Source organism: Lotus japonicus, chromosome 2 (assembly GCF_012489685.1).
Source record: "Lotus japonicus ecotype B-129 chromosome 2, LjGifu_v1.2".
NCBI classification, from domain to species: domain Eukaryota; kingdom Viridiplantae; phylum Streptophyta; class Magnoliopsida; order Fabales; family Fabaceae; genus Lotus; species Lotus japonicus.
Genome location: NC_080042.1, coordinates 25,263,449 through 25,286,296, shown reverse-complemented (window position 1 = coordinate 25,286,296; position 22,848 = coordinate 25,263,449). Strand labels below are relative to the sequence as shown.

Sequence of the window (22,848 nt, the reverse complement as noted above, 5' to 3'; positions counted from 1 at the left end):
AATTCCTTATTTTTTTTTTTAATTTCTTAGAAGCCTCGGATGAATACGAAGTGAACTACAAAGTTGAAGACAAAAATAAAGTAATTGCACGCTTGTTTGCCGTTTTTTCGCAATTCCTTATTTTTTTTTTAATTTCTTAGTTTAACGCATATTATGTTTTAACCCGCATAACTTTACGGATGCGATCATACCAGCACTAATGCACCGGATCCCATCAGAACTCCGCAGTTAAGTGTGCTTGGGCGAGAGTAGTACTAGGATGGGTGACCTCCTGGGAAGTCCTCGTGTTGCATCCCCTTTTGCCGTTTTTTCGCAATTCCTTATTTTTTTTTTAATTTCTTAGAAGCCTCGGATGAATACGAAGTGAACTACAAAGTTGAAGACAAAAATAAAGTAATTGCACGCTTGTTTGCCGTTTTTTCGCAATTCCTTATTTTTTTTTAATTTCTTAGTTTAACGCATATTATGTTTTAACCCGCATAACTTTACGGATGCGATCATACCAGCACTAATGCACCGGATCCCATCAGAACTCCGCAGTTAAGTGTGCTTGGGCGAGAGTAGTACTAGGATGGGTGACCTCCTGGGAAGTCCTCGTGTTGCATCCCCTTTTGCCGTTTTTTCGCAATTCCTTATTTTTTTTTTTAATTTCTTAGAAGCCTCGGATGAATACGAAGTGAACTACAAAGTTGAAGACAAAAATAAAGTAATTGCACGCTTGTTTGCCGTTTTTTCGCAATTCCTTATTTTTTTTTTAATTTCTTAGTTTAACGCATATTATGTTTTAACCCGCATAACTTTACGGATGCGATCATACCAGCACTAATGCACCGGATCCCATCAGAACTCCGCAGTTAAGTGTGCTTGGGCGAGAGTAGTACTAGGATGGGTGACCTCCTGGGAAGTCCTCGTGTTGCATCCCCTTTTGCCGTTTTTTCGCAATTCCTTATTTTTTTTTTTAATTTCTTAGAAGCCTCGGATGAATACGAAGTGAACTACAAAGTTGAAGACAAAAATAAAGTAATTGCACGCTTGTTTGCCGTTTTTTCGCAATTCCTTATTTTTTTTTTAATTTCTTAGTTTAACGCATATTATGTTTTAACCCGCATAACTTTACGGATGCGATCATACCAGCACTAATGCACCGGATCCCATCAGAACTCCGCAGTTAAGTGTGCTTGGGCGAGAGTAGTACTAGGATGGGTGACCTCCTGGGAAGTCCTCGTGTTGCATCCCCTTTTGCCGTTTTTTCGCAATTCCTTATTTTTTTTTTTAATTTCTTAGAAGCCTCGGATGAATACGAAGTGAACTACAAAGTTGAAGACAAAAATAAAGTAATTGCACGCTTGTTTGCCGTTTTTTCGCAATTCCTTATTTTTTTTTAATTTCTTAGTTTAACGCATATTATGTTTTAACCCGCATAACTTTACGGATGCGATCATACCAGCACTAATGCACCGGATCCCATCAGAACTCCGCAGTTAAGTGTGCTTGGGCGAGAGTAGTACTAGGATGGGTGACCTCCTGGGAAGTCCTCGTGTTGCATCCCCTTTTGCCGTTTTTTCGCAATTCCTTATTTTTTTTTTTAATTTCTTAGAAGCCTCGGATGAATACGAAGTGAACTACAAAGTTGAAGACAAAAATAAAGTAATTGCACGCTTGTTTGCCGTTTTTTCGCAATTCCTTATTTTTTTTTTAATTTCTTAGTTTAACGCATATTATGTTTTAACCCGCATAACTTTACGGATGCGATCATACCAGCACTAATGCACCGGATCCCATCAGAACTCCGCAGTTAAGTGTGCTTGGGCGAGAGTAGTACTAGGATGGGTGACCTCCTGGGAAGTCCTCGTGTTGCATCCCCTTTTGCCGTTTTTTCGCAATTCCTTATTTTTTTTTTAATTTCTTAGAAGCCTCGGATGAATACGAAGTGAACTACAAAGTTGAAGACAAAAATAAAGTAATTGCACGCTTGTTTGCCGTTTTTTCGCAATTCCTTATTTTTTTTTTAATTTCTTAGAAGCCTCGGATGAACACGAAGTGAACTACAAAGTTGAAGACAAAAATAAAGTAATTGCACGCTTGTTTGCCGTTTTTTCGCAATTCCTTATTTTTTTTTTAATTTCTTAGTTTAACGCATATTATGATTTAACCCGCATAACTTTACGGATGCGATCATACCAGCACTAATGCACCGGATCCCATCAGAACTCCGCAGTGAAGTGTGCTTGGGCGGGAGTAGTACTAGGATGGGTGACCTCCTGGGAAGTCCTCGTGTTGCATCCCCTTTTGCCGTTTTTTCGCAATTCCTTATTTTTTTTTTAATTTCTTAGAAGCCTCGGATGAATACGAAGTATACTACAAAGTTGAAGACAAAAATAAAGTAATTGCACGCTTGTTTGCCGTTTTTTCGCAATTCCTTATTTTTTTTTTAATTTCTTAGTTTAACGCATATTATGTTTTAACCCGCATAACTTTACGGATGCGATCATACCAGCACTAATGCACCGGATCCCATCAGAACTCCGCAGTTAAGTGTGCTTGGGCGAGAGTAGTACTAGGATGGGTGACCTCCAGGGAAGTCCTCGTGTTGCATCCCCTTTTGCCGTTTATTCGCAATTCCTTATTTTTTATTTTAATTTCTTAGAAGCCTCGGATGAATACGAAGTGAACTACAAAGTTGAAGACAAAAATAAAGTAATTGCACGCTTGTTTGCCGTTTTTTCGCAATTCCTTATTTTTTTTTTAATTTCTTAGAAGCCTCGGATGAACACGAAGTGAACTACAAAGTTGAAGACAAAAATAAAGTAATTGCACGCTTGTTTGCCGTTTTTTCGCAATTCCTTATTTTTTTTTTAATTTCTTAGTTTAACGCATATTATGTTTTAACCCGCATAACTTTACGGATGCGATCATACCAGCAGTAATGCACCGGATCCCATCAGAACTCCGCAGTTAAGTGTGCTTGGGCGAGAGTAGTACTAGGATGGGTGACCTCCTGGGAAGTCCTCGTGTTGCATCCCCTTTTGCCGTTTATTCGCAATTCCTTATTTTTTATTTTAATTTCTTAGAAGCCTCGGATGAATACGAAGTGAACTACAAAGTTGAAGACAAAAATAAAGTAATTGCACGCTTGTTTGCCGTTTTTTCGCAATTCCTTATTTTTTTTTTAATTTCTTAGAAGCCTCGGATGAACACGAAGTGAACTACAAAGTTGAAGACAAAAATAAAGTAATTGCACGCTTGTTTTCCGTTTTTTCGCAATTCCTTATTTTTTTTTTAATTTCTTAGTTTAACGCATATTATGATTTAACCCGCATAACTTTACGGATGCGATCATACCAGCAGTAATGCACCGGATCCCATCAGAACTCCGCAGTTAAGTATGCTTGGGCGAGAGTAGTACTAGGATGGGTGACCTCCTGGGAAGTCCTCGTGTTGCATCCCCTTTTGCCGTTTTTCGCAATTCCTTATTTTTTTTTTTAATTTCTTAGAAGTCTCGGATGAATACGAAGTGAACTACAAAGTTGAAGACAAAAATAAAGTAATTGCGCGCTTGTTTGCCGTTTTTTCGCAATTCCTTATTTTTTTTTTAATTTCTTAGAAGCCTCGGATGAATACGAAGAGAACTACAAAGTTGAAGACAAAAATAAAGTAATTGCGCGCTTGTTTGCCGTTTTTTCGCAATTCCTTATTTTTTTTTTTAATTTCTTAGTTTAACGCATATTATGTTTTAACCCGCATAACTTTACGGATTCGATCATACCAGCACTAATGCACCGGATCCCATCAGAACTCCGCAGTTAAGTGTGCTTGGGCGAGAGTAGTACTAGGATGGGTGATCTTCTGGGAAGTCCTCGTGTTGCATCCCCTTTTGCCGTTTTTTCACAATTCCTTATTTTTTTTTTAATTTCTTAGAAGCCTCGGATGAATACGAAGTGAACTACAAAGTTGAAGACAAAAATATAGTAATTGCACGCTTGTTTGCCGTTTTTTCGCAATTCCTTATTTTTTTTTTTAATTTCTTAGTTTAACGCATATTATGTTTTAACCCGCATAACTTTACGGATGCGATCATACCAGCACTAATGCACCGGATCCCATCAGAACTCCGCAGTTAAGTGTGCTTGGGCGAGAGTAGTACTAGGATGGGTGACCTCCTGGGAAGTCCTCGTGTTGCATCCCCTTTTGCCGTTTTTTCGCAATTCCTTATTTTTTTTTTTAATTTCTTAGAAGCCTCGGATGAATACGAAGTGAACTACAAAGTTGAAGACAAAAATAAAGTAATTGCACGCTTGTTTGCCGTTTTTTCGCAATTCCTTATTTTTTTTTTAATTTCTTAGTTTAACGCATATTATGTTTTAATCCGCATAACTTTACGGATGCGATCATACCAGCACTAATGCACCGGATCCCATCAGAACTCCGCAGTTAAGTGTGCTTGGGCGAGAGTAGTACTAGGATGGGTGACCTCCTGGGAAGTCCTCGTGTTGCATCCCCTTTTGCCGTTTTTTCACAATTCCTTATTTTTTTTTTAATTTCTTAGAAGCCTCGGATGAATACGAAGTGAACTACAAAGTTGAAGACAAAAATAAAGTAATTGCACGCTTGTTTGCCGTTTTTTCGCAATTCCTTATTTTTTTTTTAATTTCTTAGTTTAACGCATATTATGTTTTAACCCGCATAACTTTACGGATGCGATCATACCAGCACTAATGCACGGGATCCCATCAGAACTCCGCAGTTAAGTGTGCTTGGGCGAGAGTAGTACTAGGATGGGTGACCTCCTGGGAAGTCCTCGTGTTGCATCCCCTTTTGCCGTTTTTTCGCAATTCCTTATTTTTTTTTTTAATTTCTTAGAAGCCTCGGATGAATACGAAGTGAACTACAAAGTTGAAGACAAAAATAAAGTAATTGCGCGCTTGTTTGCCGTTTTTTCGCAATTCCTTATTTTTTTTTAATTTCTTAGTTTAACGCATATTATGTTTTAACCCGCATAACTTTACGGATGCGATCATACCAGCACTAATGCACCGGATCCCATCAGAACTCCGCAGTGAAGTGTGCTTGGGCGAAAGTAGTACTAGGATGGATGACCTCCTGGGAAGTCCTCGTGTTGCATCCCCTTTTGCCGTTTTTCGCAATTCCTTATTTTTTTTTTTAATTTCTTAGAAGCCTCGGATGAATACGAAGTGAACTACAAAGTTGAAGACAAAAATAAAGTAATTGCGCGCTTGTTTGCCGTTTTTTCGCAATTCCATATTTTTTTTTTAATTTCTTAGTTTAACGCATATTATGTTTTAACCCGCATAACTTTACGAATGCGATCATTCCAGCACTAATGCACCGGATCCCATCAGAACTCCGCAGTTAAGTGTGCTTGGGCGAGAGTAGTACTAGGATGGGTGACCTCCTGGGAAGTCCTCGTGTTGCATCCCCTTTTGCCGTTTTTTCGCAATTCCTTATTTTTTTTTTTAATTTCTTAGAAGCCTCGGATGAATACGAAGTGAACTACAAAGTTGAAGACAAAAATAAAGTAATTGCGCGCTTGTTTGCCGTTTTTTCGCAATTCCTTATTTTTTTTTTAATTTCTTAGTTTAACGCATATTATGTTTTAACCCGCATAACTTTACGGATGCGATCATACCAGCAATAATGCACCGGATCCCATCAGAACTCCGCAGTTAAGTGTGCATGGGCGAGAGTAGTACTAGGATGGGTGACCTCCTGGGAAGTCCTCGTGTTGCATCCCCTTTTGCCGTTTTTTCGCAATTCCTTAATTTTTTTTTAATTTCTTAGAAGCCTCGGATGAATACGAAGTGAACTACAAAGTTGAAGACAAAAATAAAGTAATTGCACGCTTGTTTGCCGTTTTTTCGCAATTCCTTATTTTTTTTTTAATTTCTTAGTTTAACGCATATTAAGTTTTAACCCGCATAACTTTACGGATGCGATCATACCAGCACTAATGCACCGGATCCCATCAGAACTCCGCAGTTAAGTATGCTTGGGCGAGAGTAGTACTAGGATGGGTGACCTCCTGGGAAGTCCTCGTGTTGCATCCCCTTTTGCCGTTTTTTCGCAATTCTTTATTTTTTTTTTTAATTTCTTAGAAGCCTCGGATGAATACGAAGTGAACTACAAAGTTGAAGACAAAAATAAAGTAATTGCGCGCTTGTTTGCCGTTTTTTCGCAATTCCTTATTTTTTTTTTAATTTCTTAGTTTAACGCATATTATGTTTTAACCCGCATAACTTTACGGATGCGATCATACCAGCACTAATGCACCGGATCCCATCAGAACTCCGCAGTTAAGTGTGCTTGGGCGAGAGTAGTACTAGGATGGGTGACCTCCTGGGAAGTCCTCGTGTTCATCCCCTTTTGCCGTTTTTTCGCAATTCCTTATTTTTTTTTTTAATTTCTTAGAAGCCTCGGATGAATACGAAGTGAACTACAAAGTTGAAGACAAAAATAAAGTAATTGCACGCTTGTTTGCCGTTTTTTCGCAATTCCTTATTTTTTTTTTTAATTTCTTAGTTTAACGCATATTATGTTTTAATCCGCATAACTTTACGGATTCGATCATACCAGCACTAATGCACCGGATCCCATCAGAACTCCGCAGTTAAGTGTGCTTGGGCGAGAGTAGTACTAGGATGGGTGACCTCCTGGGAAGTCCTCGTGTTGCATCCCCTTTTGCCGTTTTTCGCAATTCCTTATTTTTTTTTTTAATTTCTTAGAAGTCTCGGATGAATACGAAGTGAACTACAAAGTTGAAGACAAAAATAAAGTAATTGCGCGCTTGTTTGCCGTTTTTTCGCAATTCCTTATTTTTTTTTTAATTTCTTAGAAGCCTCGGATGAATACGAAGTGAACTACAAAGTTGAAGACAAAAATAAAGTAATTGCGCGCTTGTTTGCCGTTTTTTCGCAATTCCTTATTTTTTTTTTTTAATTTCTTAGTTTAACGCATATTATGTTTTAACCCGCATAACTTTATGGATTCGATCATACCAGCACTAATGCACCGGATCCCATCAGAACTCCGCAGTTAAGTGTGCTTGGGCGAGAGTAGTACTAGGATGGGTGATCTTCTGGGAAGTCCTCGTGTTGCATCCCCTTTTGCCGTTTTTTCACAATTCCTTATTTTTTTTTTAATTTCTTAGAAGCCTCGGATGAATACGAAGTGAACTACAAAGTTGAAGACAAAAATATAGTAATTGCACGCTTGTTTGCCGTTTTTTCGCAGTTCCTTATTTTTTTTTTAATTTCTTAGTTTAACGCATATTATGTTTTAACCCGCATAACTTTACGGATGCGATCATACCAGCACTAATGCACCGGATCCCATCAGAACTCCGCAGTTAAGTGTGCTTGGGCGAGAGTAGTACTAGGATGGGTGACCTCCTGGGAAGTCCTCGTGTTGCATCCCCTTTTGCCGTTTTTTCGCAATTCCTTATTTTTTTTTTTAATTTCTTAAAAGCCTCGGATGAATACGAAGTGAACTACAAAGTTGAAGACAAAAATAAAGTAATTGCACGCTTGTTTGCCGTTTTTTCGCAATTCCTTATTTTTTTTAATTTCTTAGTTTAACGCATATTATGTTTTAACCCGCATAACTTTACGGATGCGATCATACCAGCACTAATGCACCGGATCCCATCAGAACTCCGCAGTTAAGTTTGCTTGGGCGAGAGTAGTACTAGCATGGGTGACCTCCTGGGAAGTCCTCGTGTTGCATCCCCTTTTGCCGTTTTTCGCAATTCCTTATTTTTTTTTTTAATTTCTTAGAAGTCTCGGATGAATACGAAGTGAACTACAAAGTTGAAGACAAAAATAAAGTAATTGCGCGCTTGTTTGCCGTTTTTTCGCAATTCCTTATTTTTTTTTTTAATTTCTTAGAAGCCTCGGATGAATACGAAGTGAACTACAAAGTTGAAGACAAAAATAAAGTAATTGCGCGCTTGTTTGCCGTTTTTTCGCAATTCCTTATTTTTTTTTTAATTTCTTAGTTTAACGCATATTATGTTTTAACCCGCATAACTTTACGGATTCGATCATACCAGCACTAATGCACCGGATCCCATCAGAACTCCGCAGTTAAGTGTGCTTGGGCGAGAGTAGTACTAGGATGGGTGATCTTCTGGGAAGTCCTCGTGTTGCATCCCCTTTTGCCGTTTTTTCACAATTCCTTATTTTTTTTTTAATTTCTTAGAAGCCTCGGATGAATACGAAGTGAACTACAAAGTTGAAGACAAAAATATAGTAATTTCACGCTTGTTTGCCGTTTTTTCGCAATTCCTTATTTTTTTTTTAATTTCTTAGTTTAACGCATATTATGTTTTAACCCGCATAACTTTACGGATTCGATCATACCAGCACTAATGCACCGGATCCCATCAGAACTCCGCAGTTAAGTGTGCTTGGGCGAGAGTAGTACTAGGATGGGTGATCTTCTGGGAAGTCCTCGTGTTGCATCCCCTTTTGCCGTTTTTTCACAATTCCTTATTTTTTTTTTAATTTCTTAGAAGCCTCGGATGAATACGAAGTGAACTACAAAGTTGAAGACAAAAATATAGTAATTGCACGCTTGTTTGCCGTTTTTTCGCAATTCCTTATTTTTTTTTTAATTTCTTAGTTTAACGCATATTATGTTTTAACCCGCATAACTTTACGAATGCGATCATACCAGCACTAATGCACCGGATCCCATCAGAACTCCGCAGTTAAGTGTGCTTGGGCGAGAGTAGTACTAGGATGGGTGACCTCCTGGGAAGTCCTCGTGTTGCATCCCCTTTTGCCGTTTTTTCGCAATTCCTTATTTTTTTTTTTAATTTCTTAGAAGCCTCGGATGAATACGAAGTGAACTACAAAGTTGAAGACAAAAATAAAGTAATTGCGCATTTGTTTGCCGTTTTTTCGCAATTCCTTATTTTTTTTTTAATTTCGTAGTTTAACGCATATTATGTTTTAACCCGCATAACTTTACGGATGCGATCATACCAGCACTAATGCACCGGATCCCATCAGAACTCCGCAGTTAAGTGTGCTTGGGCGAGAGTAGTACTAGGATGGGTGACCTCCTGGGAAGTCCTCGTGTTGCATCCCCTTTTGCCGTTTTTTCGCAATTCCTTATTTTTTTTTTTTAATTTCTTAGAAGTCTCGGATGAATACGAAGTGAACTACAAAGTTGAAGACAAAAATAAAGTAATTGCGCGCTTGTTTGCCGTTTTTTCGCAATTCCTTATTTTTTTTTTTAATTTCTTAGAAGCCTCGGATGAATACGAAGAGAAGTACAAAGTTGAAGACAAAAATAAAGTAATTGCGCGCTTGTTTGCCGTTTTTTCGCAATTCCTTATTTTTTTTTTTAATTTCTTAGTTTAACGCATATTATGTTTTAACCCGCATAACTTTACGGATTCGATCATACCAGCACTAATGCACCGGATCCCATCAGAACTCCGCAGTTAAGTGTGCTTGGGCGAGAGTAGTACTAGGATGGGTGATCTTCTGGGAAGTCCTCGTGTTGCATCCCCTTTTGCCGTTTTTTCACAATTCCTTATTTTTTTTTTAATTTCTTAGAAGCCTCGGATGAATACGAAGTGAACTACAAAGTTGAAGACAAAAATATAGTAATTGCACGCTTGTTTGCCGTTTTTTCGCAATTCCTTATTTTTTTTTTAATTTCTTAGTTTAACGCATATTATGTTTTAACCCGCATAACTTTACGGATGCGATCATACCAGCACTAATGCACCGGATCCCATCAGAACTCCGCAGTTAAGTGTGCTTGGGCGAGAGTAGTACTAGGATGGGTGACCTCCTGGGAAGTCCTCGTGTTGCATCCCCTTTTGCCGTTTTTCGCAATTCCTTATTTTTTTTTTTAATTTCTTAGAAGTCTCGGATGAATACGAAGTGAACTACAAAGTTGAAGACAAAAATAAAGTAATTGCGCGCTTGTTTACCGTTTTTTCGCAATTCCTTATTTTTTTTTTAATTTCTTAGAAGCCTCGGATGAATACGAAGTGAACTACAAAGTTGAAGACAAAAATAAAGTAATTGCGCGCTTGTTTGCCGTTTTTTCGCAATTCCTTATTTTTTTTTTTAATTTCTTAGTTTAACGCATATTATGTTTTAACCCGCATAACTTTACGGATTCGATCATACCAGCACTAATGCACCGGATCCCATCAGAACTCCGCAGTTAAGTGTGCTTGGGCGAGAGTAGTACTAGGATGGGTGATCTTCTGGGAAGTCCTCGTGTTGCATCCCCTTTTGCCGTTTTTTCACAATTCCTTATTTTTTTTTTAATTTCTTAGAAGCCTCGGATGAATACGAAGTGAACTACAAAGTTGAAGACAAAAACATAGTAACTGCACGCTTGTTTGCCGTTTTTTCGCAATTCCTTATTTTTTTTTTAATTTCTTAGTTTAACGCATATTATGTTTTAACCCGCATAACTTTACGGATGCGATCATACCAGCACTAATGCACCGGATCCCATCAGAACACCGCAGTTAAGTGTGCTTGGGCGAGAGTAGTACTAGGATGGGTGACCTCCTGGGAAGTCCTCGTGTTGCATCCCCTTTTGCCGTTTTTTTCGCAATTCCTTATTTTTTTTTTTAATTTCTTAGAAGCCTCGGATGAATACGAAGTGAACTACAAAGTTGAAGACAAAAATAAAAAAAATTGCACGCTTGTTTGCCGTTTTTTCGCAATTCCTTATTTTTTTTTTAATTTCTTAGTTTAACGCATATTATGTTTTAACCCGCATAACTTTACGGATGCGATCATACCAGCACTAATGCACCGGATCCCATCAGAACTCCGCAGTTAAGTGTGCTTGGGCGAGAGTAGTACTAGGATAGGTGACCTCCTGGGAAGTCCTCGTGTTGCATCCCCTTTTGCCGTTTTTTCGCAATTCTTTATTTTTTTTTTAATTTCTTAGTTTAACGCATATTATGTTTTAACCCGCATAACTTTACGGATGCGATCATACCAGCACTAATGCACCGGATCCCATCAGAACTCCGCAGTTAAGTGTGCTTGGGCGAGAGTAGTACTAGGATGGGTGACCTCCTGGGAAGTCCTCGTGTTGCATCCCCTTTTGCCGTTTTTTCGCAATTCCTTATTTTTTTTTTTAATTTCTTAGAAGCCTCGGATGAATACGAAGTGAACTAGAAAGTTGAAGACAAAAATAAAGTAATCGCACGCTTGTTTGCCGTTTTTTCGCAATTCCTTATTTTTTTTTTAATTTCTTAGTTTAACGCATATTATGTTTTAACCCGCATAACTTTATGGATGCGATCATACCAGCACTAATGCACCGGATCCCATCAGAACTCCGCAGTTAAGTGTGCTTGGGCGAGAGTACTACTAGGATGGGTGACCTCCTGGGAAGTCCTCGTGTTGCATCCCCTTTTGCCGTTTTTTCGCAATTCCTTTTTTTTTTTTTTAAATTTCTTAGAAGCCTCGGATGAATACGAAGTGAACTACAAAGTTGAAGACAAAAATAAAGTAATTGCACGCTTGTTTGCCGTTTTTTCGCAATTCCTTATTTTTTTTAATTTCTTAGTTTAACGCATATTATGTTTTAACCCGCATAACTTTACGGATGCGATCATACCAGCACTAATGCACCGGATCCCATCAGAACTCCGCAGCTAAGTGTGCTTGGGCGAGAGTAGTACTAGGATGGGTGACCTCCTGGGAAGTCCTCATGTTGCATCCCCTTTTGCCGTTTTTTCGCAATTTCTTATTTTTTTTTAATTTCTTAGAAGCCTCGGATGAATTCGAAGTGAACTACAAAGTTGAAGACAAAAATAAAGTAATTGCACGCTTGTTTGCCGTTTTTTTCGCAATTCCTTATTTTTTTTTTTTTAATTTCTTTGTTTAACGCATATTATGTTTTAACCCGCATAACTTTACGGATGCGATCATACCAGCACTAATGCACCGGATCCCATCAGAACTTCGCAGTTAAGTGTACTTGGGCGAGAGTAGTACTAGGATGGGTGACCTCCTGGGAAGTCCTCGTGTTGCATCCCCTTTTGCCATTTTTTCGCAATTTCTTTTTTTTTTTAATTTCTTAGAAGCCTCGGATGAATACGAAGTGAACTACAAAGTTGAAGACAAAAATAAAGTAATTGCACGCTTGTTTGCCGTTTTTTCGCAATTCCTTATTTTTTTTTTAATTTCTTAGTTTAACGCATATTATGTTTTAACCCGCATAACTTTACGGGTGCGATCATACCAGCACTAATGCACCGGATCCCATCAGAACTCCGCAGTTAAGTGTGCTTGGGCGAGAGTAGTACTAGGATGGGTGACCTCCTGGGAAGTCCTCGTGTTGCATCCCCTCTTGCCGTTTTTTCGCAATTCCTTATTTTTTTTTTTAATTTCTTAGAAGCCTCGGATGAATACGAAGTGAACTACAAAGTTGAACACAAAAATAAAGTAATTGCACGCTTGTTTGCTGTTTTTTCGCAATTCCTTATTTTTTTTTTTAATTTCTTAGTTTAACGCATATTATGTTTTAACCCGCATAACTTTACGGATGCGATCATACCAGCACTAATGCACCGGATACCAGCACTGATGCAGCATCGGAAAGTGGTGGCTTATGCTTCACGACAACTGAAGACTCATGAGAAGAACTATCCGACTCATGACTTAGAACTTGCTGCCATTGTGTTTTCGTTGAAGATCTGGAGACATCACTTATATGGATGCAATTTCACCATATTTAGCGATCACAAGAGCTTGAAGTACTTGTTTGACCAGAAGGAGTTGAACATGAGACAACGACGTTGGATGGAGTTTCTCAAGGATTACGATTTTACCTTACAATACCATCCTGGGAAAGCTAATGTTGTTGCTGATGCATTGAGCAGGAAAATGCATATCTCGTCAATGATGGTGAAGGAGCTACAACTGCTGGAACAATTCCGAGATTTGAGTTTGGACGTAAGATTATCCGAGGGAGAACTGAGGTTCGGGATGATCAGGATTACCAATGGATTGATGGAAGAAATCCGAGACCAACAGTTACAAGATGAATTTTTACTCGGAAAAAGGAATTTGGTAATTCAGGGTAAGGACCCGGAATTCAAGGTAGGAAGTGACAATATCCTACGGTGTAAGGGTAGAGTTTGCGTACCCAACAACCCTGACCTAAGGAGGTTGATATTGGACGAAGGTCACAAAAGTAAGCTGAGCATTCACCCTGGAATGAAAAAGATGCACCAGGACTTGAAGGTGAATTTTTGGTGGCCAGGAATGAAAAGACAAGTGGCAGAATATGTAGCTGCATGTTTGACCTGTCAAAAGGCGAAGGTGGAACATCAGAAATCTGCTGGTATGCTACAAAGCTTGGATGTACCTCAATGGAAATGGGATAGCATATCGATGGATTTTGTCGTGGCATTACCAAGAACTCAAAGAGGATATGACTCGATTTGGGTAATCGTGGATCGACTGACTAAGTCGGCTCATTTCATACCGGTGAGAACTACGTACAACGTGGATAAGCTATCAGAGATTTATATAGCTGAGATTGTGCGACTTCATGGAGTGCCAACAAGTATCGTTTCCGATAGAGACCCGAAGTTTACTTCCCATCTGTGGGGAGCTCTTCATGAGGCTTTGGGAACGAGGCTGAGATTAAGCTCTGCTTATCATCCACAGACTGATGGGCAAACTGAGAGAACTATCCAATCATTGGAGGATTTGCTACGAGCTTGCGTGTTAGACAATAAGGGCAGTTGGGACACCCTATTGCCACTGATTGAATTCACATATAACAACAGTTTTCATACGACCATAGGTATGGCACCGTATGAGGCATTGTATGGCCGCAAGTGTAGAACACCTTTATGTTGGTATCAAGATGGAGAGAATTTGTTAGTAGGACCGGAACTTCTGCAACAGACAACTGAGAAGATTAAACAGATCAGGGAGAAGATGAAGGCTTCTCAGAGTAGACAGAAGAGCTATGCAGATCAAAGGCGCAGAACCCTGGAATTCGAAGAAGGAGATCATGTGTTCCTGCGAGTTACCCAGACTACGGGAGTTGGTCGAGCAATCAAGTCAAGAAAGCTGACGCCAAAGTTCATTGGACCTTATCAGATTACTCGTCGTGTAGGACCGGTAGCTTACCAGATCGCACTACCGCCTTTTCTATCAAACGTTCACGATGTATTCCATGTATCACAACTGCGGAAGTATATTGCTGATCCGACGCACGTCATCGAGCTGGATGACATTGAGTTGAAGGATAACTTGTCTTTCGAGACACCGCCAATCAGCATTGGTGACACAAGGGTAAAGCAGTTGAGGGGTAAAGAGATCGAGTTAGTGAAGGTTATTTGGAACAAGGACACCGGCGATGCAACGTGGGAGCTGAAGGAAAAGATCAAGGAACAGTATCCAGAACTTTTTACTGACCCTTAAGTTTCGAGGTCGAAACTTTCTTTTTGGAGGGTAGTAATGTAAGGCCCAAGTTTTAACGCTTTGGATAAGTGAATAAAATAAAAGAGTTATTTGATTAAGATAAATTTGGAAAGGAAAGAGGTTCAGGAAAAGTCCAAGAATGTATCGAAAAACCGAAAGAGTTATAGCACGACTAACATACGCTTAATCCTAGGTCGAAGGTATTAGTGAATAGTTAATTTACGCTTTAGGACACGATGGAAACTAATTCCAAAAATCCTCAGAGAAATGTTAGAACTTCTCTTTTCCGTCCTTAAACAACCATTTCGATGCGAAATCCTGGAAAGTACGAACGTCAAATTCCAATTCTCGGAAGTTTGCCGAAACGGAATCCCTGATAGTTCGAAAAACCTAAGATCGACAGACGATGAAGACTTTTTCTATCCGGAAACTCAAATGAAGATTCCACCCGCGTTCACCTACTTCTCTCATCATTCCTAATCTTTCTTCAGAAGGAAGTTTTCTCGTCCGACGATCACTGCAAAAAGTAGTTTTTCGGGATAAACCGACTTACACCGACTTATGCCGATTTTGGATCTTTTGGTTTAATTCCAAGAATTCTATTTTGAGTTCTGGAATTCTGTCGCCAGAACCTATCTTAGAATGCGCAGAGGAACGCGCAGGAAAAATCGGAATCGCAAAAAAATCATTTTTCCGTTTTTTCCAAAACCTATAAATAGCTTGAAAAATTAGTTTTTTTTACAAAAACCCATTTTCCCCACCCCCCAAAACCGCGAGTTCCTAGAGAGAGAGAGAGATCCGGATCTTCGTCGTTTCTTGCCCGTTTGCTTCACCGTTCGTCACTAATCGAAGACCTCGAGGTAGGTAATCTATACTCTCCTTCGAATCGTCGTTTCTGTCCATTTCTCCTGCGACTTTCTGAGTTCAAAATTTTGAGGTTTTTGAAAAACTGTTCAAATCAGTTGATTTCAGCGTCTAAACTTCTTCCCTGCATGCTCCTGAGCGTGTTCTGCGGATTAGATTTTGTCAAATGTCGACGAAATGCCGCCGGGATCAATTTCTACCCTAAATACCCATTTTTCGGCAAAGTCGCAACCTTTACGCTCTAATCTATCGACTTGGCTTAGTGCTAGTAGGATTTGTCGTCATAAACGTCGTTGTGGACGTCCCCATCCAATTTGTTTTTCAAAAATCCAATTTTGAAATTCTGAGCTAAAAATAATGACCAAACTGCCCCTATATCAGTTTTCGATCCGAAAATTTTTCCGAGCCTAGAACCGTCTTAGTTACGGCTTATGTTAACCTAGGAACCAAGTTTGATCGAAGAAAAATCGACCCTCCCAATTAAGGAAAGTGGCCGAGAGCTATATCAAGGGGGGAGGAGAATCCGATTTTTCGAAAACTTGTCTTAACGCGTTAGATTGTCGTACCAAGGAGGTAGTAGTATACTGTGTAACCCTAGGACTCTTTGATTGCTGAGTTTCTGACTCTTGGTGTTGATTTCTGTGATTTTTGCTTAAGGTTCGTTTGAAGAGATTCCCAGGAATCAAGGAGAAGAGCTTGAAGAACATTTTGAGGAGGAAGCTGGAAGACCCACCGGTGAGGGCTACTCTCTGAATTACTAGATAATGCTTTAGGTGTCGATGAAATTCGACTTGATTTATGTGTTATGCACTTAATTGCTAAATGTCTGAAATGATTTCTGAGGCTTCGGCCGAACTTGTTGAGTACTTGATGCCATGATATTGTGTGCTAAATGATTCACATGCTATGTGCTACATGGTTAACTTAGGATGTGTTGGAATATGCTGTTTATGTCTTTTGGTTGAGCTGTTTCAATGATGCTATTCCACTCGTGCCTATGTTTCTGGAAAGTGAGGATTACGGGCAGGTCATGCCGAATTTTTATGAGATTTTGAGAGAGTTTTAAAAGGACGAACGGAGTTCGGACCTTGTCATGCTCCAATGGATCGAGACCTTCTCAGGGAATTACTTGGGTTATGGGAACTTTGAAACTCATAGGGAATACGATAAGACTAAAAAGAGCTATTTTTATAAAGAAATTCATAAGATATTAAACAACCTCTAAACCTTTAAATAAAGATAACAATCTCGGATGCAAGCTTTGGATTGAAGTTTAGTTTTGGAAAACGAGAAGTGTCGTCGGATCCAAGTGTTGGGAAGATTTCGAGTTTTGGGTATGTTGATACTCATTCGCTCTGGGAGCAGTTTGTTTAGCCATCCAAGGGATGAGCCGAGAAGCTTCACGGAGGTGTGAGACCTTGTGAATGCGTGATACTCCACTGAGGCGTGAGACCTTGTGGAAAGCATGGATCTTCACTGAGGCGTGAGACCTCGTGAACAGCATGAAACTTCATTGAAGCGTGAGACTTCGTGCAAGTGTGTAAATTCACTGAGGCGTGAGACCTCGTGAAAGCATAAAACTTCACTGAAGCGTGAGACTTTGTGAATGTGTGAGACTCCACAGAAGCGTGAGACTTCGTGAGAGCATTGATGACTCGAAGAGTTGTCGTGAGTGGTTGCACTCTTTTGTTTATGATTAATTGTATTTTGTCGCAGAATCGACATTTACCTTAGGGTATTCTTTTAGAGACTTTAAGTTATCTAGAACACGTGGCGACGTGTCGGGTGAGGTCGGAGACGTTGTTTGGCTAATCACTTGCATTCATGCACTCATTTTGAGGTTAATACACGGCGTGATACCGGACCTCGGTGGATTCCAAAATGGTCATAAGACCCGGATTTCCATATTTAGGACACTACGGTGGTCCTCAGTAGCAGACGGAATGGCAGACCTACGGGTTCACTGCTGATCTGACTACTTTTGTGTGGTGTAAGAGACACGCGAGCAGGAAGGTACCCACCGTGGCTGGTGTTAGGGCCGTCTCGTTGATGTCCATCCTTCTTCCGGAATGCATTTTGTTACCCAGCATTGCATTTCATGCAACATACATGCTAACTTAGTTGCTGAGTGTGATTGGTAACTGTTTATCCTATTTTTGAGGCATGCTACTTGTTTTATGGCTCTTTATATTTATTGTGATACATGCAACCCTAGGAAGCTATCCCAAAACTTATAAGCCTGAGAGGCGAGTATTTATTATCCTATAATTATATCTGGTTTTATTAATTATATAATTCTTTGGAGTTGACCCTCGCGTCTGCTGTGTGTGTTTGGGCGGACTACGCCATTTGTCAGATGAGTATGGGGGATTGGTTTACCATGGTCAGCCCATCAGGGGGGACCAGGTACGAGATGCTTGACCAAGACGACCCAGGTGCATGGGTGGTCGATCCCGAGGGCCACCGTGCGACCTACACCGGTCGGATCATGGAGGACCGTGTCGATCGATTTGGACGCTTGACGGAGGGAGTAATGAGGAGGCACATAGTGAGCTTCAACCTGCCACCAGGAGTACACTGTGGACCCGGCTTGGGAGTACCTCCACCGCCACCATCTCCTTCAGATGATGAGGACCCTTCTGAGGAGTTGCCAGTAGGTGGGGCTTCGACGGAGTCTAGTCCGTCTACTGCTGCTGCTGTCGTTGCGGATCTCGTTCCGGGCCCCGAGCCCGAGAGTCCAGTGCGGGAGCGCATTAGGGTGGACAGAGAGGGCAGTGTTGAGTACGTCGACCTAGTCGTCCTGGATGCAGATTCGGATGACGACCGCGCTAGCGTGTAGGATCGAGTGCTAGTGTGGGCTCCTCGGGTAGGGATAGTGTAGGAGTAGTGTCGATGCTCTGACCGTCATGCTTCCGTTTTTGGGGACAGGGTAGTTTTCCTACCGGTAGCTTTTGTGTGGTTTCCTATGGAGATCACAGAGAGCTGGTTGGAATTAGGGGGTTTTTTCTTAGGCCGCTGGGCCAACTTGCTCTCAGATTTTGTAGGTTAGTGTTGCGGACACAGTATCTTTATCTTGGTCTGTACATATTGCCTTCGGGCGTTACTCTTTTCTGTCACCCGTCACTGGAGGTTACTCGTGACGTGGTAGTATTTAGCGAGGCATGTATATATAGTTGTATAGTAGTTCCTTTTATCTTTTGTTGGGGAGTTTATTTGCTTTCTGTCTTTAGTTATATTGTCGAAAAAAAAATAATTCACGTTTTTCCGCTTAAAGTATTTTCTTTTGGTTACTAAAGTGACGCCACCGAAATCGGGGTGTTACATTTGTGGTATCAGAGCTTGTCGAGTCCTTCGGGAGTCTTTGGGGAATAGGTCTTCTGTGCTAGGTTGTGTGACTCTGCAAAGAGTAAAAATTGATTGTCTGCCAAGCGATTTTTCGCTTAGAATTGTTTGAAGTTATTGCTTAATCATATTGTATAGTTATATTAGATGCTATCTTATGATGAGCACTAACTGTTTGTTAATTTAGCAGAACATGGTGAACGCTAACCAACTAGCTGAGATGATGGCCACTATGGCCCAAGCTGTGACTGCACAGGCAAACGATAATGCTATGAGGCGTGCTGCTGAGGAGGCACGTGATCAGCACCAACGCCAGAGGGAAGTGACAATGGATCAGAACAGAGGCCTGAATGATTTTAGGAGGCAGGATCCACCTAAGTTCTCGGGGGGTACGGACCCGGACAAAGCGGATCTCTGGATCCAGGAGATTGAAAAGATTTTGGTGTATTGCAGACTGCTGAGGGGGCCAAGGTGGGAATGGCAACCTTTCTACTGTTGGGTGATGCTGAGTACTGGTGGAGAGGCGCCAGAGGAATGATGGAAGCAAACAACTTGGAAGTGAACTGGGTTTCGTTTCGTGCTGCTTTTCTGGAAAAGTATTTTCCAGATAGTGCGCGGGACGAGCGTGAGTCGCAATTCCTGACACTTCGTCAGGGTAGCATGTCCATCCCGGAATATGCTGCCAAGCTGGAATCGTTGGCCAAGCACTTCGATTCTTCCGCAATGGGGTCGATGAACCCTACATGTGCAAGCGCTTTGTGAATGGGCTGAGGCCCGATATTGAAGACTCGGTGAAACCGTTGGGGATCACTCGTTTTCAGACTTTGGTTGAGAAAGCCACTGAGGTGGAGATAATGAAGAACAGGAGACTGAACCGTGTTGGGACAGGAGGGCCGATGAGGTCGGGCTCTCAAAATTTTCAAGGCAGAGGGAGATTTCAGAGTAGGAAGCCGTATCAACGTCCTGCAGGTAGAGGAATTGCTTCAGGATCTTATAGGCCCATGGTGGGTACTGCTGGAGGTTCTGGAGGTCAGACTGTGAACAGGGAGATGACTGTTACAGATGTGGGCAGCCTGGGCACTATGCCAATGCTTGTACTGACATGAGGCCCAAATGCTTTAACTGTAACAAGTTGGGGCATACTGCTGCTCAATGCAGAGCACCCAAGACAGAACCAGCTGTAAACACTACTCGTGGGAAGCGTCCTGCTGCCAAGGCAAGAGTCTACACCATGGATGGTGAAGAAGCTGAAGATGTTGATGGTCTGATCAGGGGAGATTGCGAGATTGACGGTAATCTCCTAACTGTACTTTTTGATTCCGGAGCAACGCACTCTTTTATCTCTAGGGAATGTGCTACTAGATTAAAACTTCCCGTTACTGCTTTGAGTTTCGATCTTATAGTTACCACACCTGCCAAAACTCTGCTTGCCAATACTGCATGCATGTATTGCCCAGTAACCTATAGGGATAAAGTTTACCATGCTAACCTAGTGTGCCTAACTCTCAAGAACCTAGATGTTATCCTAGGGATGGACTGGTTGTCCCACTACCATTGTCTTCTGGACTGTAGCCGAAAGAGAGTGGTATTTCCTGACTCGGACCTTTCCGAGTATCTATCCGCCAATCATATTAATGTCTCTCTGAATGAAGGATCTCAAGAGTATTCAGTTTTGTTGAGCTTGGAGAGTAAAGGAAATTCGGAAGTGAGTAATATTCCAGTTGTGAGGGACTTCGCGGATGTTTTTCCTGGCGATGTACCTGGTTTGCCGCCTGTACGCGACATTGAGTTTGCTATTGACATCGTACCGGGAACAGGACCGATTTCGATTGCACCATATCGGATGGCACCTGCGGAATTGGTGGAGTTGAAGTCTCAACTTGAGGATCTTTTGTCGAAAGGATTCATCCGACCAAGCGTTTCACCTTGGGGAGCACCCGTCTTATTAGTGAAAAAGAAGGATGGGAAATCTAGACTTTGTGTCGACTATCGACAACTGAACAAAGTAACCGTCAAGAATAGGTATCCGCTACCCAGAATTGATGATTTGATGGATCAACTACGAGGAGCTGCGATATTCTCAAAGATAGACCTGAAGTCGGGTTACCATCAGATCAGAGTAAAGACTGAGGATATCCAGAAGACGGCATTTCGGACTCGTTATGGACACTATGAGTATCTAGTGATGCCATTTGGGGTGACAAACGCACCTGCTATCTTCATGGATTACATGAACAGGACATTCCATCCGTTCTTGGATCGATTCGTCGTGGTGTTTATCGACGACATTCTGATCTACTCAAAGAACGCTGAAGATCATGAAGGGCACTTGCGTCAGGTTTTACAAGTGTTGAGAGAGACAAAGTTGTACGCCAACCCTTCTAAGTGTGAATTTTGGCTCGAAGAGGTAAAATTCTTGGGCCATGTGATTTCTAAAGAAGGTATAGCTGTGGATCCAGCAAAGGTAGAGACGGTGTTGTCATGGGAACGGCCAAAGACCGTGACTGAGATCAGGAGTTTTGTCGGTTTGGCGGGGTACTATCGTCGCTTTATTGAGAATTTCGCCAAGATCGTTGGACCCTTGACTCAACTTACGAGAAAGGATCAACCTTTTGCATGGACCGAAGCGTGCGAAACTAGCTTTCAGACAATGAAGGAACGTTTGACGACGTCACCTGTACTCGTCTTACCGCAACCAGAGGAACCGTATGAAGTGTACTGTGATGCTTCGCATCAAGGTTTGGGATGTGTGCTGATGCAGCATCGGAAAGTGGTGGCTTATGCTTCACGACAACTGAAGACTCATGAGAAGAACTATCCGACTCATGACTTAGAACTTGCTGCCATTGTGTTTTCGTTGAAGATCTGGAGACATCACTTATATGGATGCAATTTCACCATATTTAGCGATCACAAGAGCTTGAAGTACTTGTTTGACCAGAAGGAGTTGAACATGAGACAACGACGTTGGATGGAGTTTCTCAAGGATTACGATTTTACCTTACAATACCATCCTGGAAAAGCTAATGTTGTTGCTGATGCATTGAGCAGGAAAATGCATATCTCGTCAATGATGGTGAAGGAGCTACAACTGCTGGAACAATTCCGAGATTTGAGTTTGGACGTAAGATTATCCGAGGGAGAACTGAGGTTCGGGATGATCAGGATTACCAATGGATTGATGGAAGAAATCCGAGACCAACAGTTACAAGATGAATTTTTACTCGGAAAAAGGAATTTGGTAATTCAGGGTAAGGACCCGGAATTCAAGGTAGGAAGTGACAATATCCTACGGTGTAAGGGTAGAGTTTGCGTACCCAACAACCCTGACCTAAGGAGGTTGATATTGGACGAAGGTCACAAAAGTAAGCTGAGCATTCACCCTGGAATGAAAAAGATGCACCAGGACTTGAAGGTGAATTTTTGGTGGCCAGGAATGAAAAGACAAGTGGCAGAATATGTAGCTGCATGTTTGACCTGTCAAAAGGCGAAGGTGGAACATCAGAAATCTGCTGGTATGCTACAAAGCTTGGATGTACCTCAATGGAAATGGGATAGCATATCGATGGATTTTGTCGTGGCATTACCAAGAACTCAAAGAGGATATGACTCGATTTGGGTAATCGTGGATCGACTGACTAAGTCGGCTCATTTCATACCGGTGAGAACTACGTACAACGTGGATAAGCTATCAGAGATTTATATAGCTGAGATTGTGCGACTTCATGGAGTGCCAACAAGTATCGTTTCCGATAGAGACCCGAAGTTTACTTCCCATCTGTGGGGAGCTCTTCATGAGGCTTTGGGAACGAGGCTGAGATTAAGCTCTGCTTATCATCCACAGACTGATGGGCAAACTGAGAGAACTATCCAATCATTGGAGGATTTGCTACGAGCTTGCGTGTTAGACAATAAGGGCAGTTGGGACACCCTATTGCCACTGATTGAATTCACATATAACAACAGTTTTCATACGACCATAGGTATGGCACCGTATGAGGCATTGTATGGCCGCAAGTGTAGAACACCTTTATGTTGGTATCAAGATGGAGAGAATTTGTTAGTAGGACCGGAACTTCTGCAACAGACAACTGAGAAGATTAAACAGATCAGGGAGAAGATGAAGGCTTCTCAGAGTAGACAGAAGAGCTATGCAGATCAAAGGCGCAGAACCCTGGAATTCGAAGAAGGA

General features: G+C 41.2%; 37 non-coding genes across 37 annotated transcripts; all 37 read left to right on the top strand.

The window, feature by feature from the left end:
- Positions 1-177: 177 nt before the first annotated feature.
- LOC130742217 (5S ribosomal RNA) lies at positions 178-296 on the top strand. The gene has a single exon (XR_009021063.1). It is a non-coding gene; the product is annotated as a 5S ribosomal RNA (ribosomal RNA).
- Positions 297-489: 193 nt separating this feature from the next.
- Positions 490-608, top strand: LOC130742207 (5S ribosomal RNA). The gene has a single exon (XR_009021062.1). It is a non-coding gene; the product is annotated as a 5S ribosomal RNA (ribosomal RNA).
- Positions 609-803: 195 nt separating this feature from the next.
- LOC130742196 (5S ribosomal RNA) lies at positions 804-922 on the top strand. Its single transcript, XR_009021058.1, has one exon. It is a non-coding gene; the product is annotated as a 5S ribosomal RNA (ribosomal RNA).
- Positions 923-1,117: 195 nt separating this feature from the next.
- Positions 1,118-1,236, top strand: LOC130742184 (5S ribosomal RNA). Its single transcript, XR_009021047.1, has one exon. It is a non-coding gene; the product is annotated as a 5S ribosomal RNA (ribosomal RNA).
- A 194-nt stretch (positions 1,237-1,430) lies between these two features.
- Positions 1,431-1,549, top strand: LOC130742172 (5S ribosomal RNA). The gene has a single exon (XR_009021036.1). It is a non-coding gene; the product is annotated as a 5S ribosomal RNA (ribosomal RNA).
- Positions 1,550-1,744: 195 nt separating this feature from the next.
- LOC130742161 (5S ribosomal RNA) lies at positions 1,745-1,863 on the top strand. The gene has a single exon (XR_009021025.1). It is a non-coding gene; the product is annotated as a 5S ribosomal RNA (ribosomal RNA).
- Positions 1,864-2,167: 304 nt separating this feature from the next.
- Positions 2,168-2,286, top strand: LOC130742029 (5S ribosomal RNA). Its single transcript, XR_009020895.1, has one exon. It is a non-coding gene; the product is annotated as a 5S ribosomal RNA (ribosomal RNA).
- Positions 2,287-2,480: 194 nt separating this feature from the next.
- LOC130742027 (5S ribosomal RNA) lies at positions 2,481-2,599 on the top strand. Its single transcript, XR_009020892.1, has one exon. It is a non-coding gene; the product is annotated as a 5S ribosomal RNA (ribosomal RNA).
- Positions 2,600-2,904: 305 nt separating this feature from the next.
- Positions 2,905-3,023, top strand: LOC130742054 (5S ribosomal RNA). The gene has a single exon (XR_009020921.1). It is a non-coding gene; the product is annotated as a 5S ribosomal RNA (ribosomal RNA).
- A 305-nt stretch (positions 3,024-3,328) lies between these two features.
- On the top strand, positions 3,329-3,447 carry LOC130742053 (5S ribosomal RNA). Its single transcript, XR_009020920.1, has one exon. It is a non-coding gene; the product is annotated as a 5S ribosomal RNA (ribosomal RNA).
- Positions 3,448-3,752: 305 nt separating this feature from the next.
- LOC130742141 (5S ribosomal RNA) lies at positions 3,753-3,871 on the top strand. The gene has a single exon (XR_009021006.1). It is a non-coding gene; the product is annotated as a 5S ribosomal RNA (ribosomal RNA).
- A 195-nt stretch (positions 3,872-4,066) lies between these two features.
- On the top strand, positions 4,067-4,185 carry LOC130742150 (5S ribosomal RNA). The gene has a single exon (XR_009021014.1). It is a non-coding gene; the product is annotated as a 5S ribosomal RNA (ribosomal RNA).
- A 195-nt stretch (positions 4,186-4,380) lies between these two features.
- On the top strand, positions 4,381-4,499 carry LOC130742138 (5S ribosomal RNA). The gene has a single exon (XR_009021003.1). It is a non-coding gene; the product is annotated as a 5S ribosomal RNA (ribosomal RNA).
- A 194-nt stretch (positions 4,500-4,693) lies between these two features.
- LOC130742040 (5S ribosomal RNA) lies at positions 4,694-4,812 on the top strand. The gene has a single exon (XR_009020907.1). It is a non-coding gene; the product is annotated as a 5S ribosomal RNA (ribosomal RNA).
- Positions 4,813-5,006: 194 nt separating this feature from the next.
- LOC130742112 (5S ribosomal RNA) lies at positions 5,007-5,125 on the top strand. The gene has a single exon (XR_009020979.1). It is a non-coding gene; the product is annotated as a 5S ribosomal RNA (ribosomal RNA).
- Positions 5,126-5,319: 194 nt separating this feature from the next.
- LOC130742072 (5S ribosomal RNA) lies at positions 5,320-5,438 on the top strand. The gene has a single exon (XR_009020940.1). It is a non-coding gene; the product is annotated as a 5S ribosomal RNA (ribosomal RNA).
- A 195-nt stretch (positions 5,439-5,633) lies between these two features.
- LOC130742080 (5S ribosomal RNA) lies at positions 5,634-5,752 on the top strand. Its single transcript, XR_009020948.1, has one exon. It is a non-coding gene; the product is annotated as a 5S ribosomal RNA (ribosomal RNA).
- A 194-nt stretch (positions 5,753-5,946) lies between these two features.
- Positions 5,947-6,065, top strand: LOC130742042 (5S ribosomal RNA). The gene has a single exon (XR_009020909.1). It is a non-coding gene; the product is annotated as a 5S ribosomal RNA (ribosomal RNA).
- A 195-nt stretch (positions 6,066-6,260) lies between these two features.
- Positions 6,261-6,378, top strand: LOC130742128 (5S ribosomal RNA). Its single transcript, XR_009020994.1, has one exon. It is a non-coding gene; the product is annotated as a 5S ribosomal RNA (ribosomal RNA).
- Positions 6,379-6,574: 196 nt separating this feature from the next.
- LOC130742085 (5S ribosomal RNA) lies at positions 6,575-6,693 on the top strand. Its single transcript, XR_009020953.1, has one exon. It is a non-coding gene; the product is annotated as a 5S ribosomal RNA (ribosomal RNA).
- Positions 6,694-6,999: 306 nt separating this feature from the next.
- LOC130742140 (5S ribosomal RNA) lies at positions 7,000-7,118 on the top strand. Its single transcript, XR_009021005.1, has one exon. It is a non-coding gene; the product is annotated as a 5S ribosomal RNA (ribosomal RNA).
- A 194-nt stretch (positions 7,119-7,312) lies between these two features.
- Positions 7,313-7,431, top strand: LOC130742126 (5S ribosomal RNA). The gene has a single exon (XR_009020992.1). It is a non-coding gene; the product is annotated as a 5S ribosomal RNA (ribosomal RNA).
- Positions 7,432-7,624: 193 nt separating this feature from the next.
- LOC130742097 (5S ribosomal RNA) lies at positions 7,625-7,743 on the top strand. The gene has a single exon (XR_009020965.1). It is a non-coding gene; the product is annotated as a 5S ribosomal RNA (ribosomal RNA).
- Positions 7,744-8,048: 305 nt separating this feature from the next.
- Positions 8,049-8,167, top strand: LOC130742139 (5S ribosomal RNA). The gene has a single exon (XR_009021004.1). It is a non-coding gene; the product is annotated as a 5S ribosomal RNA (ribosomal RNA).
- A 194-nt stretch (positions 8,168-8,361) lies between these two features.
- On the top strand, positions 8,362-8,480 carry LOC130742137 (5S ribosomal RNA). The gene has a single exon (XR_009021002.1). It is a non-coding gene; the product is annotated as a 5S ribosomal RNA (ribosomal RNA).
- A 194-nt stretch (positions 8,481-8,674) lies between these two features.
- Positions 8,675-8,793, top strand: LOC130742030 (5S ribosomal RNA). Its single transcript, XR_009020896.1, has one exon. It is a non-coding gene; the product is annotated as a 5S ribosomal RNA (ribosomal RNA).
- Positions 8,794-8,988: 195 nt separating this feature from the next.
- LOC130742114 (5S ribosomal RNA) lies at positions 8,989-9,107 on the top strand. The gene has a single exon (XR_009020981.1). It is a non-coding gene; the product is annotated as a 5S ribosomal RNA (ribosomal RNA).
- Positions 9,108-9,415: 308 nt separating this feature from the next.
- Positions 9,416-9,534, top strand: LOC130742136 (5S ribosomal RNA). Its single transcript, XR_009021001.1, has one exon. It is a non-coding gene; the product is annotated as a 5S ribosomal RNA (ribosomal RNA).
- A 194-nt stretch (positions 9,535-9,728) lies between these two features.
- On the top strand, positions 9,729-9,847 carry LOC130742102 (5S ribosomal RNA). The gene has a single exon (XR_009020969.1). It is a non-coding gene; the product is annotated as a 5S ribosomal RNA (ribosomal RNA).
- A 305-nt stretch (positions 9,848-10,152) lies between these two features.
- Positions 10,153-10,271, top strand: LOC130742135 (5S ribosomal RNA). Its single transcript, XR_009021000.1, has one exon. It is a non-coding gene; the product is annotated as a 5S ribosomal RNA (ribosomal RNA).
- A 194-nt stretch (positions 10,272-10,465) lies between these two features.
- On the top strand, positions 10,466-10,584 carry LOC130742077 (5S ribosomal RNA). The gene has a single exon (XR_009020945.1). It is a non-coding gene; the product is annotated as a 5S ribosomal RNA (ribosomal RNA).
- Positions 10,585-10,781: 197 nt separating this feature from the next.
- On the top strand, positions 10,782-10,900 carry LOC130742043 (5S ribosomal RNA). The gene has a single exon (XR_009020910.1). It is a non-coding gene; the product is annotated as a 5S ribosomal RNA (ribosomal RNA).
- Positions 10,901-10,984: 84 nt separating this feature from the next.
- LOC130742090 (5S ribosomal RNA) lies at positions 10,985-11,103 on the top strand. The gene has a single exon (XR_009020958.1). It is a non-coding gene; the product is annotated as a 5S ribosomal RNA (ribosomal RNA).
- Positions 11,104-11,298: 195 nt separating this feature from the next.
- Positions 11,299-11,417, top strand: LOC130742051 (5S ribosomal RNA). Its single transcript, XR_009020918.1, has one exon. It is a non-coding gene; the product is annotated as a 5S ribosomal RNA (ribosomal RNA).
- Positions 11,418-11,611: 194 nt separating this feature from the next.
- On the top strand, positions 11,612-11,730 carry LOC130742084 (5S ribosomal RNA). The gene has a single exon (XR_009020952.1). It is a non-coding gene; the product is annotated as a 5S ribosomal RNA (ribosomal RNA).
- Positions 11,731-11,927: 197 nt separating this feature from the next.
- LOC130742095 (5S ribosomal RNA) lies at positions 11,928-12,046 on the top strand. Its single transcript, XR_009020963.1, has one exon. It is a non-coding gene; the product is annotated as a 5S ribosomal RNA (ribosomal RNA).
- Positions 12,047-12,238: 192 nt separating this feature from the next.
- LOC130742026 (5S ribosomal RNA) lies at positions 12,239-12,357 on the top strand. The gene has a single exon (XR_009020891.1). It is a non-coding gene; the product is annotated as a 5S ribosomal RNA (ribosomal RNA).
- Positions 12,358-22,848: the final 10,491 nt, after the last annotated feature.